We start from the raw sequence: 20,607 nt of genomic DNA, 5'->3' as shown, positions 1-20,607 counted from the left end.
GTAACAAGAAATCTCGACATAAATAAATGACTTATTTTTATTCGTTTTATTTTCGGATACTGCTAGACTTAACAGTCATCCACACGTAACTGAAATGTTTGTTCATTTTGTATATTAACTCTCTACTGTTGGCTATTTAACTCGATCCCAGTTTGCTTCATAGCTCATTTCGAAAGGACTGCGTCTGTATCTCAAGGTTATGCGTCGGAAACACATTCAAGCCTGCTTGTTTTTGGCCAGATTCTAGAGTTGCTAATGATAATCTACTTTAACAGAAGCTAGTTTGTTTCCTTCGATCATTTACCGCTTCCAGCAACTCTTACGCTTCTCTAATGCTTTCTAAACTTTCCGAGCGCACTAAGCATGAATTACTTCCAATTAATTTTATCCTTACACTTGTGGCTTTCCTTGCATCAAGCTCACATTTTGACTTATTTTCACTGTAAAATATAGCTCCTGTCCTGTGTTCATATGGTACGTTGGTAGCGAGAACCAACGTCTCAGTCGAAGCAAATTTAAAAACCGATTAAACAAAAGCAGTAAACGCAAATGCAGAAAATAAACGAAACTTATTATTATTATTATTATTATTATTATTATTATTATTATTATTATTATTATTATTATTATTATTATTATTATTATTATTATTATTATTACTTGTTTTACTTAAGACTTGTTTTTTCGTCATTAAGGACCATAATTTAACTTCTAGAGACATGCAAAAATTAACGATAAAAACCGACGTTTCGGTGTCTTCATGACGCCATTGTCAAGGAGAAATAAAAAATTACAGAGTCTGCGGCAAGGTGTAACAATAAATTAGCATTTAGTGTTTAAGGCTAAGTAAATACTTTTGCGCGAATAGAGTCGTTTTCCACGTTCAGAGTGGGTTTTAGGTCTCTGATGAAAAGCATTTCGTTAACCAAACAATCGAACTTATTTCTACACTTTTTCAGAATGCTAAAATGCTAAAACGCCTTCCGAATATATTTTTAGCGATGATAGATCGTATGATAAGAATGATATTTTAACTTGATGAGATCTTTTTTTTTTTCCTTTTTCTTCCAAAAAAAAATATGCTTGAGAATAGTCTCTTTTCTTAATCGAAAACAATTGTAAATAGGTTTTAATAGCTCTTTTTCTACTTTTATTATTATTATTATTATTATTATTATTATTATTATTATTATTATTATTATTATCATCATTATTATTATTATTTCACAATTGAACGACGAGTGTGTAGACTGTATCTCTGAGCTGGTGTCAAGAAAATTAACTGTAATAAAGTTGTTAAATAATGAGATCACCAGTGTCGGTGTGGCCACAAATACGGTACTTCAAATGAAAATGTCACCTATATTTGCCGGTCACTTTCCTGATCAATGGCCATAGATAGCAGAAACTTTGCAATAAAGATCCAGTTTTCGTTAAAAAATACTGTTCTACTGCACAGAAACCAGTAAAATTTTTGGGAAAAATGCTTTAACGTTTGGCGCAAAATTCAATTTCAGGACCACCATTTTCAAAGGCAACTGAAAAAAAAAAGGGGGAATCACAATTACAAAGGTCAGCTGACTGAAACAGTTCATTACTGACTCTGACATACGTATGATGCATGTGTTTAGAGATGTGCTTCCCTACACAGATGACGTCATAAATGACATCATGCTCGTTACTGATTTAGTTTCCCTTGATATCAACTGTACACAGGTCATACACGAAATAAAAAGGTATGGACCATCCAAAAAAAAGCACAGTTGAATACTTCACCCAGGATCTCCGATCAAAAACGTGTTTCCTTAAACATAAATCTTGAAGTGTTCAGTGACGTCATTCAGAGACAACTTTCCACGGTTGTGAGTCAAAACATTCTTCCTGGTGTAGTTTACTCTCATACACACCCTACGACAGTATTCCTTCATTACTGGGCCAACGTGATATTAAAAACTACAATAGGTCGCTATGTTCATTTCTCAGTGAGGCAGTAAGTAATGTAAGTAGCGTTGATGCGCAGTGTATACTTATCCCGGCGAAGAGGTGCTCGAAGTGCGGAACATGCTCATCTAGATCCTTCATTAGCACCCTTTCTACTAATATATCCTGCACCGCTAAAGTCGAAATGAAACTGATTTATTCAGGCAAAGTGCAACATTACAAAATTGCTCAAAAAGAATTAACCATTTCATGATATAACATGCCAAGGTTATGATGCTGTACTCTATAAACGGTAAAACACTCAGTTAATTCAGAAAAAAGATTTAATTTTAAAACGAGTGTTACCTGGTTTCCAAAACTTTCAGTCGTTTCTCGAGGCCTTGAAGGCTAACGGTAACTCCTCTCCTCAAGCGTACGTGCAAATCGTCAGCATCAAGCTTATCACTTCTGGCTGCCTGTGGTTGACTTGTGGTAAATAACTTCTCTGGTGTCACTCGTTCGATCTCAGCCAATCTCTGTTTCATTTCTAAATGATCCATAAACAAGATAGCCTGGAAAATCATGCAAGACAAAAGGAAAACAATTACCGCTGAATAAAACAAGCAGCGGAGAATCTCCCACAAAGGAGCTTTTGCCTTCGTTGCTGAGTCCATGACTTAATGAAATATTGACTCTCACAAAAATTTGGCGATCGCGTGATGTACTTATTTTGCTCACAAAAGAATGCACTAGAACGTGTCAGACCTCAACGCGTAACTGTGGACCTTGATACCCGAGGCCTTGCTATTATTAATAAGACCAAAAAAAGATTATAAGGTTATTTCTTTATTCCCTAATCCATTGTATGTTTAGAGCACTAAACATGTGAGCCACTTGTCGTGGCTCAAAGGGACCGCGGAGTGGGTTTTGGAGTGAGGGGGGAACCGTATCCGTTAGGGTAAGACAACTAGGGGGTCCGAGGGCATGCTCCCCGGAAAAAGTTTAAATTGAAGTCTTCTGAAATGGCTAGAAATGCATAAAAAAACTGATGTAAAATTTTAATATTATCAACTGTTCTTTTGCAGGTTATGAGTCAAAGCTACAGTCTTGCCCTTACATTTGACCAACACAACAGGCTGATGAGGCAAAAATTTTCGCTTGTTTATTTGTGAAAACCAAGGGCATGTGGAGACCCAGTGTCCGTAAATCATATGTGCTTCTTTGTTCGTTATGACAGCGGGATTGAATGCTCCAGGATCCCCGTAGCTGTACATACTTCTCCGTTTCGAATATTTACGCGTTACGGCGATAAGAAGCTTTCAATATTATTCTTTTGTTTTCTTATTCCGGTAAACGGCCACTTACTCCATTCCTGTTCTTTCAGTCTATGGCCTGCTGTCTAGTTTACAGGCTTCATTTCCTTCTGAACAGCAAGCGTAACTAATAAAACTCAACTTGCTTTTACCATTTTTACTTTATTAGTTATTCTGAATCCGTTTTTCCGTAACTTAATCAATTATTTTGAAAATAATTATTTCACGCAGTAAAACTAAACAAGAGAACAACAGAATACTGGTATTCTGTCAACCTTCGCAAGAACGAGAATCGATGTTATTTCATTTAGTACACACTGCGCATGTTAACTCTCGACCGTTGTAATAAGGCGGACAGACTAAGAAATTATTACAGTCTGGCTGCACGGGGTACAGCAATGCACCGTCGTGATTGTTGTGACTTCCTGGAACTTATTCTGGCTCCTAATCAACACAAATATAATTACGTGATATTGTATGTCCGTGATGTTCAGTCATCAAGTACCCATGATACTCTTCGGTCCATCCATGAGAACAGTCATTCCTTGCAGGGATCATCAGCTGGGTACCACGTGACCTTACATAGCACACGCCACATGGTGCATCATGGTTGTGGACATTTCTGTTGAAAGGATTGAAGGAACTCACTTCATACTCTGTACCATAGATCCGTCCTTTGCTGTCAAAACTTTCTGTGTATTTTCCATATTTGGGTTGATTTGGCAGGCAGATGTGTTCCCCTCCGCCTCCTTTGTGATTGTAATAACCGCCTGCTATGAACCGTGAGTAGAACATCAGTAGAACATACTATTAGAGACATTAAACTATTTATCCCTGCACTTTAAAGTAATCTCTGTAGCTTAAATATTCTTATTATGTAGTTCTCCCTTCGAACAATAACACTATTTAATATTTTGAAAACACCGGACTGAAAGGAAACTAAGAAAAACTTTCGCGTCCAAGGCTACATTGTAGTTCTAAAAAAGCGTACGCGTCCCCCTATTCAACGCTGAAATTTGCAACAGTGATCCATTTCGCTAAAATGTCAGCTTACTCTCTGGTAATGGCATTGATTCCAAACACCGACTAGACATCTAATATGCGAGCGTTAAGTACATTGTTAAGAATGTTCTGAAATTTGTTTGTAAGCCTCTTGCGCAGGAGCCCGCCCTTACGGTCATAACTTCTTAGCACATTTTCCCAGGATAATTTGGATGACGGCGGGAGAATTCAAGGTTCCTTCTCCGTGACTTGAATTGCTTACCAGAGTACAAAACGTGAGCATCTCCACTGCAGTTTGTGCGCCCCCAGCGGATGTACTTCACTCCAGACAGCCCCTGTCCTTCTCGTCCCTTTTATCCTTTCGGTCCCGGAAGTCCTCTAGCACCTGTCTTCCCATTTTGGCCGGGATTACCTGAATTAAGCATTATTTAAATGTTGTGGTTCCTGTAGATACTGTTGGTATTGTTCTTATTTTATCTCCTGTATTTGAAATCTAGAGGGAAAACTACTTTTGGGATTGTGTTATTTGAGTTTGACGTTATACCATAATGTTTGGAGCGAGTTACTCTTTGGGAGTGGTCCGGTGTCTTACTGTTTCAAAGGGTTTAATCTGAGACAGGGTTAAATTTCTTTCAACTTAATATGCTTGTTTCTCTTAGTATTTGGGACGCAAATATAGAGTAATTAAGACTGAGAAGAAAATGGAACTTATTTATCAGTTTGGTCGAGGATGTACAACGTGAACAACAAATAGCCCTGACGTGACAGTGAACAAGAATCAAACATCGAAACGCAAGTTCATGGCAAGTGGGCGTTAAAAGACCCGAGGTTTAGGTTACGTCAAGCAATCAGGTATTTATTTGCCAAAATATTCAAAGAAAGAGCTTCTTGCTCCTCTTATCTTTGTTTGGGTGGGACACGACCTGATATATAAAATTTAACATTACTCGAAAGAATCTTAGTGGTTAAGGCAGAAGATTGCAATTTCGTCCACATCTTCTAGTTGGGTTCAGATAAAAGTTACTGTATGACATTTGCCACTAACCCGGTGTTCCTGTTGTTCCTAGCATTCCTGTAGCTCCTGGTATTCCTGTAGCTCCCGTTATTCCTGCTGTTCCTGGTCTCCCAGGCGGTCCCGGGGGACCTGCGGGACCCACGGGCCCTGAAGGACCATCCCTGCCATCCCTTCCATTACGTCCTGCATACAATGAAGTAATTGCTGTTTGGTTGATAACGCCTGTTTTCTATTTCATCATTAAATGATGGCTGCTTACCAAAACTGAGCGATCATATAGAAACACACGTGCAGGATTATCAGTCATCAATTGACGTGATCGAAATATATACACTCGATTGACACTCGGCTTTCCGGAAGCCTTTAATTTTGACCTGTGAGCTTATTCGGTGTTCTTTTTCTTTGAACATACAAGCACGTGCGGTTTTTAGGGCTTTAAATTTACATAAAACACGAAATCTATGCTACTTATGAGATCGCCCCATAATTCCATCACGTTGCACCGTTTACGATTCACACTTTTCAAGGGACAGCGTTTTCTTAATCTTAATTTATATGTTTACTACACTATTGAAAACTGGATCATTGGTAAGAATAACGCAATTCCAGAGTTTATTGGCTAAGCGACCATGGGATATCAGTCATTACTAGTAGTTTGCTCGACTACAAGAACACTTAATTACCTTTGCACATAAAATATATCTTTCGTTATGGGGATGCGTTCCTTTTTCGATGATATGAATAACATTGGTTTCCAACAAACCTTGGCATGATTCTTTAGAGCTGCGTACATCGTCCCTTGGTGAGGATTTGTTATCCTTGACAGCCCTAAAGATGTAAAAAAAAAAAAAAAAAAAACTCAGTGAAAAGAAACTGATTCCAAGGAGAATTGACAGAACACGCTTGAACATATATGGTTGTTTTTCCTACCTTGCTTTTTTAGCTATTGCTTTTTCATTTCCTTTGAAACTGAGTGTGTAGGTAAGTAGAAGGGAAGGAAATTCGACTTCAAGAAATGTGAGCCATTGTCCAAGAAGCTGTTTAAATACCTTTGGACACTAGATTAGCTGCAGCTTTTTTACTATCCACCAAGCCGCCATACACTCTTTTTTATAAGAACCTTTTTATAAGAACCTTGAGCCTGAGCTTAACTAAAATTTAAGAACATACTAAGAATATCACCTAGGCTGAGAGTCAGTTAAGAAAAGTTTTGTTTTGACCAATTGTTTTACAAAAAGTAAACAGTAAAAAAACGGATAAAATGTCACATGTAAAACTTCAGTCTTTATACACCCCACATTACGGCCCATATTGTCTTGGTCACGTCCGCATTGATTTATTGAAATACTACAACAAGTAACTTGAGACCAAAATTAGACGTTCTAATAAAAAAGAGTGTAACAGACAGACCAAAAAAAATTACGAACATACTGAAAGCCTTACAAAATGTCTAGTGGGTGAAAAGGAAAAGAATTAGTTGTGTCATCCTGTTCTTACTCATGTCCTCCGCCAACTTACTCCCTGCATGGGTGTCGTTCAACAAATCAGCGAAGCCAGGACGGTTTCAAGGATGTGACAATATATACAATTAAATTGAGGATTGATGAACAGGAAAGACATCCAAGCTATTTGAACAAAACGCACAAAACAAAAACAGTCACGCTAAGCTGTCTAAGCTTTGCCAGCGCATCATCTCATGACGTTCTGTCTCCGCTGTTAAGTTTTCTTGCGGCCCTTTCCGTACATTAAAAATCATCCAGTGCTAATATTGTTGATTCTGTGAAAGAAACAGTTTAGTTTGAGGGCGATTCAACCAAGGCTGTTTGGCAAATGCTTTCCTCTGACGCCACGAAAACTGGAATTTTTATGTTTGAACTTTAGTGCCCTCAAGTGAGGGGTAACATTTATGCCTGAAAGCAAAGTTACCTTGTTTCTAAAACTTTCACTCGTTTATCCAGGTTCTGGAGGCTTACAGTCGCGGCTCTCTTTGACCGTCGAACAGGCAAACTCGTTCCAGTGTCCAGCCTATTCTTGTCTCCGGCCTGGTTGTGAGGAGAAATGGTGGCAAAGAACTTCACAACGGTCAGTTCAATGGCGTTCACCCTTTCATCCATCGCAGCTAATTTTTGTTTCATTTCCAAATGATTCAAAACTAAGAAAGCTATGCAAGACAAAAGAAAAATAATCACTGCTGGATAAAACAAGCGGCGGAAAAACTCTATAAGACGGAGTTTCATCGTTTGGTGTAGGTGTCTCATGCAGCAGATCACAAAAATTGTAAATGATAGCTGTGTTGATTGATTAGAATTAAGGTATCAGTCACGTCTAGATTTTCAGGATCGTATAGCATGAAGCGTCTCAAGAGAAGTGCAAATTTGCTGCAGCTATTCAATGCGTTGAAATAAATAAATAAATAAATAAATAAACCATTATTCATGTGATAAAATTACATATCAGATGTTACAATCATATGTGAAAAAAGGAAAGAATATGAGTACAGAAGAAAACGTTCTGTGTCGATATTTGGTCTTATGCTGGATTTATTTCTAAGACACGCAGATGTTTCTTTATACCTTGGAAGTAAGCTATGTAGTGGGTGGTATCTACGTTTAAATTTGTCGAAAAAGACGGCGGCCACTTTTTTCTAAAAGCTGAAAACATTAAAAGTAACTAATGTGTAGCCTTTCTTAGGTCATTAAACAAGATGCCCTTAATCGGCATATACACGGAATGCTTAATGTTGCCCCATTTATTCCCCATTCTATGCTTCGCAGATTTTTAAAAACTATCCTCCCTTCGCAATTTAAATAATTGAATGGTTTTATTCAGAGAGACTGCGTGATACTGTTTATCGTTGTGTTACTGGGAATCATACCGGAAATAACTCTACGATAACGTCATAACCCCCGCTTGAACTGGTCTGGTTTCCTCCTCGTTGAATTATTCGATCTGTTTTTAAAAGCGTAGTTTCTTCGCGGTGAACTCTCCCAATTTCCACCGTTTTAACTGTCGAGTACCAGTTGGAAGTTATTGTTTCGATTTACCGCTTGAAAAACGTTTGTTTTCTTTCTGAAAACGGCAGATCAGAGTCTTAAATTCATACATGTGGTCACCATTGAACGAAAACAACCTTCTAAATGATGTTTCTTTGACGTCACTCAGGTAAAGATGAGTGGGTCCCCAGCTCGTGATATACGCGCCAATTATGGATTTTGATTGGGCCGTTTTTGTTCAAGACAATCAGAACAATAAATCCCTTCTGGGAGAGGGCAGAATTTAATGTAGGTTTAATGAATAAATCAAATGATCATTTGACGTCACACAGAAAGGGATGAGAGGGTCCCCTCTCTCGTGATATGTGCTTAAATAATAGATTTTGATTGGGCTGCTTCTGTCGAAGACAATCAGAACAATACATCCCTACTAGGGGAGGACATATTTTAATGCATAAATTAATGTGGCGATTTGTGACTACTACGAAGAAAAAAAAAACAGGATGCCTATACTGGCATTTACGCGAGATGCTGTGGCTAATTCATTTATTCCAACTGTATGCTTTGCTGATTGATTAAACTGTCCTTGCTAATGGAATAGTTTGAGTCTCGAAGATCGCGTTACGCTGTTTCCCTTGTGTTACGCTTCGTAGAGTCTTACCGGAAATTGCGGAAATTCCATTACAAGAACGTAAGCTTCTCAATGACCTTTTTTTCAGTCTGCCGTCGTGCTTCTAAGACTGTCAAATAAAGTACGATTCCTTCGCCAGGAACTCACCACTTTCCACCGTTTTAAATGTCAAGTGCTTCTTAGAAGTTATTCTTTCGATTCACCGCTTCAAAATGGTAAAATTTCCGCTTGAGTCCACAACATGTTAACAATATAGCGCCAAACTTAATCCGGTTTTGATAAATAAATCAAATGATGCACGGTATGCCCCTCACGGCGTCCCGCGTAAAAAAAGATACCCTACCCGAACCTAGACACGGCCTGCCCTGCGGGCATTCCGCGTAAAAAAAAATTTGCACGATGGTAAGATCAGAAACACCAGGTGCATAAACTGAAAGGCCTGATAAAATATTTGGGAAAGCACAATCGCATTGAAAATGTGATCTATTTTGAAGGATTTTCTCCAGCAATATATTAAAACACTTGGTTGAAGGCAATCTCGTAACCAGAGCCCACTTTCCTTTTCGTCAGCACCAAGAACGTCAGTCATGCGCAAAAGGGAAGAGCTCTGGGGTCGAGAATGGGTTGAAGGCGGTTTACTGAGGATCGGGAACTCATAGAAAGCCACAGAAAATCCTTCTGAAGTCAGGGAACGACTGCAGAGAACTGCCACTTATCTAAGACGCTTCATGCAACCCCCATCCCCCGGCAGGGGGGTAATCCCATATATAAGCTATATATGGGTATGTGCCGTTGAAGGGTATGGTTTTCAAGAACTTTAGTCTTGGATACACTAAAGAAATTGGAGAGTTTTGGTCTGGAATAGGATATCATTTTCCAGGAAACTGATTAATTGCTTCAAGAATTTAGTATAGACTAAATTTCCGGGAAATTGACATTTTTAAAAATAAGTGTTTTAGTTGTTGTTGAACACGTAGAAGATTCTGTTTTGGCTGGACTGGGATAGTGACGGAGTTTTTGGTCTATAGTTTAGTATAAGGTTACAAAATACCGCTGAAATTGATCTGCTTTAGGCTAAAGGTTTCAGAGTACTAGGGGCACACCCCCACACAAAAACTTTTAGAACGCGTCCCCGAGATGCAATCAGCCCTGGGTTTGAACCCCCTTCCCCACCTAAACGTAAAGATTTGTAACCCCCAACGTAAGAAATCTAACGCACTAACGTAAGGATTGGTAACCCCAAAACGTAAGAAATCTAACCCCAAAACAAAAGGATTTCTAACCCACAAACGTAAGAAATCTAACTCCCAAACGTACGAATTTGTAACCCCAAAACTTAAGACGAAAGTAAGGATTAGTAACCGCCAAACGTAAGAAATCTAACCCCCAAACGTTAGACTTTGTAACCCCCAGGTGTACGAAATCTAACCCCCAAAGGCAACGATTTGTAACCCCCAAACGCAAGAAATCTAACCCTTAAATGTAAGAATTTGTAACCCCCAAACGTAAAAATTTGTAACCCCCAAACGTAAGGATTTGTAACCAACAAACGTAAGATATCTAGCCCCCAAACGTAAACCTTTTTAACCCCCAAACGTAAGAAATCTAACCCCCGAACGTAAAGATTTGTAACCCTCAAACGTTAGAGATATAACCCCCGACCGTAAGGATTTGTAGCCCCCAAACGTAAGAAATCTGACCCCCAAACGTAAGAATTTGTAACCCCCACGTGTAAGAAATTAAACCCCCAAACGTAAGGATTTGTATCCCCCAAACGTAAGAATTTGTAACCCCCATGTGTAAGAAATCAAACCCCCAAACGTAAGGATTTGTAACCCAAAAACGTAAGAAATCTAACCTCCAAAAGTAAAGATTTGTAACCCCCAATAGGAAAAAATCTAACACACGAACGTAAGGATTTGCAACCCCAAACGTAAGAAATCAAACCCCCAAACGTAAAGATTTATAACCCCAAACATAAGAAATCTAACCCCCGAATGTAAGGATTTGTAACCCCCAAACGTAACAAATTTAACCCATAAACGTAAGAATTTGTAACCCCCAAACGTAAGGATTTTTAACCAACAAACGTAAGAAATCTACGCCCCGAACGTAAAAATTTTAAACCCCTTAAACGTAAGAAATCTAACCCCCGAACTTAAGGATTTGTAACCCCCAAACGTAAGGATTTGTAACCCCCAGACGGAAGAAATCTAACCCCCAAACGAAAGGATTTGTAACCCACAAACGTAAAAAATCTAACAACCAAACGTAAGGATTTAAAACCCCCAAACGCATGAAATCTAACACCCGAACGTAAGGATTTGTAACACCCAAACGTAAGAAATCTAACTCCCAAACGTAAGGATTGATAACCCCCAAACGAAGAAATCTAACCCCTAAAAGTAAGGATTTGTAACCCCCAAACGTACAAATTTGTAACCCCCAGGTGTAAGAAATCTAACCCCCAAATGTAACAATTTGTAACCCTCAAAATTAAGAAATCTAACCCCCAAACGTAAAGAATTTATAACCCTTAAACATAAGGATTATTAACCCCCAAACGTAAGGATTTGTAACCGCCAAACGTAAAAATTTGTAACCCATAAACGTAAGAATTTGTAGCCCCCAGGTGTAAGAAATCTAACCCCAAAACGTAAGGATTTGTAACCCCCAAACGTAAGAAATCTAACCGCCAAACGTAAGGAATTGTAACCCCCAAACTTAAAAAATCTAACCGTGGAACGTTGAGATTTGTAACCCCCAAACGTAAAAATTCTAACCCTCAAACGTAAAGATTTCTAACCGACAAACGTAAAAATTTTTAACACACAAAAGAGACGCTTTGTTACCCCCAAACGTAAGAATTTGTAACCCCAAGTCGTAAGAAATCTAACCTCCAAAAGTAAAGATTTGTAACCCCCAGGTGTAAGAAATTTAACCCCCAAAAGTAACAATTTGTAACCCCAAAAATTAAGAAATCTAACCCCCAAACGTAAGGATCTATATAACCCTTAAAGGCCCATGTTCACCCAAGAGACATTGCGCGCCGAGCTGAATTTCGCACAGTCGAAAATTCAGAAAATTACCAGCGAGCGATAAATAGCGAAAGTAATCCACATTCATCGAGCTCATTTCCTGGAATATCACTATTTTTCGTGTCACTAAGCTTTGTATAATATCCTCTCGCTTTATTTATGTGGATATTTTCAAGAACAGTCTTCGTGTGGAAAGGAAAATTGGAAAATCGTCGGTCGCTTCTAAGTAACATCTCGCCGTTGACAATGTGGTTGTACAATTGTTATTCCAAAGGAATGTACTTGTCTCGCTTTTATTCTGAAACAAAGAAGCGGGATGATTTGTTGTCTCCATGCATGCATCTGTTGTAGCGATGTTCCTGATTTCAACGGATGTCTGACCTTAACACGTAAGTTTTTTAGCTCCATTCGATGTTATTCTCCCGATTCATGTAAACAGCGTTGCGAAGAGACGTAATAAACTGTATGGTTTTCTAGGTGGCGTTCCTTCGTTTTTTCTTATCGGCACAGGCAAATAAATTAAAATACTCATTTGCTTAGTAAGCTGCAGATTCATTCATAGCATCGTTGCTTTATCATCAAAGGTAGAAATAATTTCACGATGGTAAGATAGACCGGATCGGCGCAGCCCGCTATAATTTTGAAAGCGATATTAACTGAGCTAACGAGTCCAGCACTGTTAATTTCATTTCATGTCAGCTTTTATAATAATCGAAAGGACACTTAAAGATTACTGTCTAACTTATACAACAATAGAATAAAAATCTTCGGACAAAATTATTTAATGTTGAGGGCTGCCGGCTTTAACGGTTCGACTGTTTCGCCGCGTCGCTCAAAGGAATGAATGCAGAAAAACAAACCAAACCTCGAATTTCGTTCGCCGAGAATTTTACACAAAGGAGTACAAAGAACTCGAGCGCTTTGGAGAATACATATTTCTTATAGGTATAGAAATTAAAATAAATCGGAGCGACTGAAACGAAATCAACCAGTCCGATTTGTGTGGTCTGATTTATTTTGAATGCGCCAGGACTTTCATTCCAGCGGGAATATTCTGGTAAACCAATCAGATCGCAAGACTAAACAATAGAAGCGCTTTTAAACAATAACAAACGGCCGCAAAGCCGAATGGGTGAAACTGGGCCTTTAAGGTGGCCGAACACAGTTTGCGCGCGCTTTACAGATTCTGTTTACAGATTCTATTAAGCGCGCGCTAGGGTTGTGGTAAGCAAATACTATCGATCCCTCGATTTTATACTAAATGGATCACAAAGGTAAGTTTAGCTCTTAAAATAACTCAGTTTCTCGTTTGTGAATCCTTCTTCATTTATTGCTGAACAAAAAAAGTGAGTTCACGAAGAGCTAAGCCCTTTTTGTACGCTTTTCATCTTTGCTGAGAAAATCTAATTAAAAGCCACGCATGCGCATTTGAGCAAAAAATTGCGACTGGTTGTTTTAATGAAAATGAACTGTTTTCTAAGGAACCGCTCGTTAGAATTTCGTGAAATTTGACAAAACAGTAGTTCTCTAAAAGCGTACCTCGCCTACAAACAAAAAACAAAATCTAACAGAGGGTGTCTTCAAAAAACATTAAAGTGCAAAACCAACATTTACAGGAGATCTCTCTGTTAAAATTACATGAAAGCAGCGTCACTATGTCAGTATTTTGTGAGTTTTTCTGGATACAAAAAAAAGAAAAAATCTAACGAGTGCATTTTCTAAAAATTAAGGAAAACCTTTATTTGTGGACGGTTAATAGCCTTCTGTGTTGCCATGGCAACGGCACCTTGCTCAACAAGAAGTATCAAAATTTATTCCTTCTTAGTTAATTTTGCTCCATGCTAATTTTGGGTTCTCAGAAGTACGTAGTTTTCAAATAATGTTTACTAACAGCTGTATACTTGAAAACTGTGTTCGGCCACCTTAAACATAAGGATTATTAACCCCCAAACGAAAAAATTTGTAGCCCACAAACGTAAGAATTTGTAGCTCCCAGGTGTAAGAAATCTCACCCGGAAACGTAAGGATTTGTAACCCCCAAACGTAAGAAATCTAACCCCCAAACGTGAGGATTTGTAACCCATCAAGGTAAAAAATCTAACAACCAAACCTAGGGATCGTAGCCCCCAAACGTAAAAAAAGTAACCCACAAACGTTAAGATTTGTAACCCCTAAACGTAAGAAATCTAACCCCGAAACGTAAGGATTTGTAACACCCAAACGTTAGGGTTTGTAACCCCCTAACGTAAGAAATCTAGCCCTCGAACGTAAGGATTTTTAACCCCCAAACGTAAGAAATCTAACCCCTAAAAGTAAGAATTTGTAACCCCCAAACGTACCAATTTGTAACCCCCAGGTGTAAGAAATCTAACCCCTAAATGTAACAATTTGTAACCCCCAAAATTAAGAAATCCAACCCCCAGACGTAAAAATTTATAACCCTTATACATAAGGATTATTAACCCCCAAATGTAAGAAATCTAACCCCAAAAGGTAAGGATTTGTAACCCCCCAAAACGTAACAAATCTCACCTGCGAACGTAGGGATTTGTAACCCCCCAAACGTAAGGAATCTAACGACAAACGTAAGGATTTGTAACCCGCAAACATAATAAAATGTAACCTCTAAAAATAAGAAATCTAACCCTCGAACGTAAGGATTTGTAACCCCCAAATGTAAAAGATCTAACCCACAAAAGTAAGGATTTGTAACCCCCAAAAGTTAAAGTTTAAAACCCCTAGGTGTAAAAAATCTAACCCCTAAACGTAAGGATTTGTACCCCCAAAACGTAATCAATCTAACCCCCTTAAAGTAAGGATTTATAACCAAGGAAACGTAAGGATTTGTAACCCCTAATAGTAAGAAATTTAATCCCCAAACGTAAGAAATCTAACCCCTAAACGAAAAGATTTGTAACCCTTAAACATAAGGAATACTAAACCCGAAACGTTAGCAATATAACCCCCAAACGTTAGGATTTGTAACCTCCAAACGTAAGAAATCTAACCCCTAAAAGTAAGGATTTGTAACCCCCAAACGTACAAATTTGTAACCCCCAGGTGTAAGAAATCTAACCCCCAAATATATTAATTTGTAACCCTCAAAATTAAGAAATCTAACCCCCAAACGTAAAGAATTTATAACCCTTAAACATAAGGATTATTAACCCCCAAACGTAAAAAATCTAACCCCCAAATGTAAGGATTTGTAACCGCCAAACGTAAAAATTTGTAACCCATAAACGTAAGAATTTGTAGCCCCCAGGTGTAAGAAATTTAACCCCCAAAAGTAACAATTTGTAACCCCAAAAATTAAGAAATCTAACCCCCAAACGTAAGGATCTATATAACCCTTAAACATAAGGATTATCAACCCCCAAACGAAAGAAGTCTAACCCCAAACGTAAGGATTTGTAACCCCAAGACGTAAAAATTTGTAACCCACAAACGTAAGAATTTGTAGCTCCCAGGTGTAAGAAATCTCACCCGGAAACGTAAGGATTTGTAACCCCCAAACGTAAGAAATCTAACCCCCAAACGTGAGGATTTGTAACCCATCAAGGTAAAAAATCTAACAACCAAACCTAGGGATCTGTAGCCCCCAAACGTATGAAAAATAACCCCCGAACGTACGAATTTGTAACCCACAAACGTCAGAAATTTAACCCAAAACGTAAAAAAAGTAACCCACAAACGTTAAGATTTGTAACCCCTAAACGTAAGAAATCTAACCCCGAAACGTAAGGATTTGTAACACCCAAACGTAAGGATTTGTAACCCCCTAACGTAAGAAATCTAGCCCTCGAACGTAAGGATTTTTAACCCCCAAACGTAAGAAATCTAATCCCTAAAAGTAAGAATTTGTAACTCCCCTGAACGTACCAATTTGTAACCCCCAGGTGTAAGAAATCTAACCCCTAAATGTAACAATTTGTAACCCCCAAAATTAAGAAATCCAACCCCCAGACGTAAAAATTTATAGCCCTTATACATAAGGATTATTAAACCCCAAATGTAGAAAAAAAAAAAAAACAAAACGTAAGGATTTGTAACCCCCACAACGTAACATATCTCACCTGCGAACGTAGAGATTTGTAACCCCCCAAACGTAAGGAATCTAACGACAAACGTAAGGATTTGTAACCCGCAAACATAATAAAATGTAACCTCTAAAAATAAGAAATCTAACCCTCGAACGTAAGGATTTGTAACCCCCAAATGTAAAAGATCTAACCCACAAAAGGTTAGCAATATAACACCCAAACGTTAGGATTTATAACCTCCAAACGTAAGAATTTCTAACCCCCAAACGTAAGAGTTTGTAACCCCCAAACGTAAGATATATAGCCCCCAACCGTTAGGATTTGTAACCCCCAAACGTAAGAATTTGTAACGCCCAAACGTAAGGATTTGTTACCCCTAAACGTAAGAAATCTAAACCCCGAAAGTAAGGATTTGTAACCCTCAAAGGTACAAATTTGTAACCCTAAGGTGTAAGAAATCTACCCCCCTGAAGAAAGAAATCTTACCCCAAACTTAAAGATTTATAACGCTTAAACATAAGCATTATTAACCAACAAATTTAAGAAATCTAACCACAAACGTAAGGATTTGTTACCCCCAAATATAAGAAATCTAACCCCCAAACGTAAAAATTTGTAACCCTTAAAAGTAAGGATTTCTCACCAAAACGTATAAAAAATCACCTCCAAACGTAAGGATTTGTAACTCACAAATGTAACACATCTAACCATCTAACATAAGGATTTGAAACCCCCAAACGTAAGAAATCTAACCCCCGAACGTAAGGAATTGTAACAACTAAACCAGAGAAATCTAAGCCTGGAATGTAAGGATTTGTAACCCCAAAAAGTAAGATATCTAACCCACAAACGTAAGAATTTGTAACCCCCAAACGTAAGGATTTGTCACCCCCAAAACGTAACAAATCTCACCCCCGAACGTAAGGATTTGTAACCCCAATAATGTAAGAGATCTAACCCCAAAAAGTAAGTATTTGTAACCCCCCAACGTAAGAGTTTGTAACCCCCAAGTGTAACAAAATCTAACCCCCAAACGTAAGAAATCTAACCCCCGAACCTAAAGATTTGTAACCCCTCAAAACGTAACAAATCTAACCCCCAAAAGTAAGGATTTGTAACCCCCTAAACGCAAGGATTTCAAACCCTTAAACTTAAGAATTTGTAACCCCCAAACGTAAGAAATCTAAACCCAAACGTAAGGATTTGTAACCCCCAACCGTAAGAAATGTAACCCCCGAGCGTAGGGATTTGTAACCTCAAAAAGTAAGAAATTTAACCCCCGAACGTAAGGAATTGTAACTCCTAAACGTTAGAAATCTAACCCCCCAACCCGAAGATTTGTAACCCTCAAAACGTAACAAATCTAACTAACAACAAACGTAAGGATCTGTAACCCCCAAATGTAAGAAATCTAACACCCAAACGTAAGAATTTACAACTCCCAAACATAAAGATTTGTAACCCCCGAACGTAAGGATCTCTAACCAGAAAAACGTAAGAAAATCTAACCCAAAAACATGAGGATTTGTAACCCCTAAACGTAAGAAAACTAACCTCCAAACGTAAGGATTTATCACCCCTAAACATAAGAAATTGTAACCCCCAAACGTAAAAAATTCTTACCCCCGAACGTAAGCATTTGTAACTCAAAAACATAAGAAATCTAACCCTCAAACGTAAAGATTTGTAACCCCCAAACGTAAGAAATCTAACCCCCGAACGTAAGGATTTGTAGCCCTTAAACGTAAGAAATCTAATCCCCAAACGTAAGAATTTGTAACCCAAAAAAAGTAAGGTTTTGTAACCGCCAAAAATAAGAAATCTAGCCCCCGAACGTAACCAATCTAACCCCCAAACGTAAGAATTTGTAACCCCCGAGTAAAAAGATATTTCACCCCCAAACGCAGAACCTAAAGATTTGTAACCCCCAAAACGTAACGAACGTAAGGAATTGTAACAACTAAACCAAAGAAATCTGAGCCTGGAATGTAAGGATTTGTAACCCCAAAACGTAAGATATCTAACCCACAAACGTAAGAATTTGTAACCCCCAAACGTAAGGATTTGTAACCTCCAAATGTAAGAGATCTAACCCCAAAAAGTAAGTATTTGTAACCCCCCAACGTAAGAGTTTGTAACCCCCAAGTGTAAGAAATCTAACCCCCAAACGTAAGAAATTGTAACCCTCAAACGTAAAAAATCTAACCCCCGAACCTAAAGATTTGTAACCCCTCAAAACGTAACAAATCTAACCCCCAAAAGTAAGGATTTGTAACCCCCAAACGTAAGATTTATAACCCCAAAAATTTAAGGATTTGCAACCGCCAAATGTAAAAAATTTAACCCCTAAACGCAAGGATTTCAAACCCCTAAACGTAAGAATTTGTAACCCCCAAACGTAAGAAATGTAAGCCCCGAACGTAGGGATTTGTAACCTCAAAAAGTAAGAAATTTAACCCCCGAACGTAAAAAATTCTAACTCCTTAACGTAAGAAATCTAATCCCCCAACCCGAAGATTTGTAACCCCCAAAACGTAACAAATCTAACCCCGAAAGTAAGGATTTGTAACCCCCCAAACGTAAGGAAACTAACAACAAACGTAAGGATCTGTAACCCCCAAATGTAAGAAATCTAACACCCAAACGTAAGAATTTACAACTCCCAAACGTAAAGATTTGTAACCCCCAAACGTTAGGATCTCTAACCAGAAAAACGTAAGAAAATCTAACCCAAAAACGTGAGGATTTGTAACCCCTAAACGTAAGAAAACTAACCTCCAAACGTAAGGATTTATCACCCCTAAACGTAAGAAATTGTAACCCCCAAACGTAAAAAATTCTTACCCCCGAACGTAAGCATTTGTAACTCAAAAACGTAAGAAATCTAACCCTCAAACGTAAGGATTTGTAACCCCCAAACGTAAGAAATCTAATCCCCAAACGTAAGGATTTGTAACCCTTAAACGTAAGAAATCTAATCCCCAAACGTAAGAATTTGTAGCCCAAAAAAAGTAAGGTTTTGTAACCGCCAAAAATAAGAAATCTAGCCCCCAAACGTAACAAATCTAACCCCCAAACGTAAGAATTTGTAACCCCCGAGTAAAAGGATTTTTCACCCCCAAACGCAGAACCTAAAGATTTGTAACCCCCAAAACGTAACGAACGTAAGGAATTGTAACAACTAAACCAAAGAAATCTGAGCCTGGAATGTAAGGATTTGTAACCCCAAAAAGTAAGATATCTAACCCACAAACGTAAGAATTTGTAACCCCCAAACGTAAGGATTTGTAACCCCCAAATGTAAGAGATCTAACCCCAAAAAGTAAGTATTTGTAACCCCTCAACGTAAGAGTTTGTAACCCCCAAGTGTAAGAAATCTAACCCCCAAACGTAGGAAATTGTAACCCTCAAACGTAAGAAATCTAACACCCGAACCTAAAGATTTGTAACCCCTCAAAACGTAACAAATCTAACCCCCAAAAGTAAGGATTTGTAACCTCCCAAACGTAAGAAATCTAAACTCTAACGTAAGGATTTGTAACCCCCAAACGTAAGTATTACAACCCCAAAAATTTAAAGATTTGTAAAGGTCAAATGTAAAAAATTTAACCCCTAATAGCAAAGATTTCAAACCCATAAACGTAAGAATTTGTAACTCCCAAACGTAAGAAATCTAAACCCAAACGTAAGAATTTGTAACCCCCAAACGTAAGAAATGTAACCCCCGAGCGTAGGGATTTGTAACCTCAAAAAGTAAGAAATTTAACCCCCGAACGTAAGGAATTGTAACTCCTAAACGTTAGAAATCTAACCCCCCAACCCGAAGATTTGTAACCCCCAAAACGTAACAAATCTAACCCCCGAAAGTAAGGATTTGTAACCCCCCAAACGTAAGGAAACTAACAACAAACGTAAGGATCTGTAACCCCCAAATGTAAGAAATCTAACACCCAAACGTAAGAATTTACAACTCCAAAACGTAAAGATTTGTAACCCCCGAACGTAAGGATCTCTAACCAGAAAAACGTAAGAAAATCTAACCCAAAAACGTGAGGATTTCTAACCCCTAAACGTAAGTAAACTAACCTCCAAACGTAAGGATTTATCACCCCTAAACGTAAGAAATTGTAACCCCCAAACGTAAAAAATTCTTACCCCCGAACGTAAGCATTTGTCGCTCAAAAACGTAAGAAATCTAACCCTCAAACGTAAGGATTTGTAACCCCTAAACGTAAGAAATCTAACCCCCGAACGTAAGGATTTGTAACCCTTAAACGTAAGAAATCTAATCCCCAAACGTAAAAACTTGTAACCCCCAAACGTAAGGTTTTGTAACCGCCAAAAATAAGAAATCTAGCCCCCAAACGTATTGATTTTTAACCCCCAAACGTAAGAATTTGTAACCCCCGAGTAAAAGGATTTTTCATCCCCAAACGTAAGAAATCTAACCGCAGAACCTAAAGATTTGTAACCCCCAAAACGTAACAAATCTCACCCCCGAACGTAAAGATTTGTAACACCCAAATGTAAGAGATCTAACCCCAAAAAGTAAGTATTTGTAACCTTCAAACGTAAGAGTTTGTAACCCCCAAGTGTGAGAAATCTAACCCCCAAACGTAAGGAGTTGTAACCCCCAAACGTAAGAAATCTAA

At 38.3% G+C, this 20,607-nt stretch overlaps 2 protein-coding genes across 3 annotated transcripts in view; one reads left to right on the top strand and one right to left on the bottom strand.

The window, feature by feature from the left end:
• LOC146478056 (uncharacterized) overlaps window positions 1–20,607 on the top strand; it is a 208,781-nt gene that overhangs the window by 40,873 nt on the left and 147,301 nt on the right. The gene's annotated exons all lie outside the window — the stretch shown is intronic.
• LOC146478066 (uncharacterized) overlaps window positions 1–20,607 on the bottom strand; it is a 73,911-nt gene that overhangs the window by 32,606 nt on the left and 20,698 nt on the right. The window lies entirely within an intron of this gene.

This window comes from Pavona decussata, unplaced genomic scaffold (genome assembly GCF_977016875.1).
Source record: "Pavona decussata unplaced genomic scaffold, jaPavDecu1.1 SCAFFOLD_67, whole genome shotgun sequence".
NCBI lineage: Eukaryota > Metazoa > Cnidaria > Anthozoa > Scleractinia > Agariciidae > Pavona > Pavona decussata.
The sequence above is the reverse complement of the archived record's forward strand: the minus strand, read 5'-3'. Positions and strand labels throughout refer to the sequence as shown.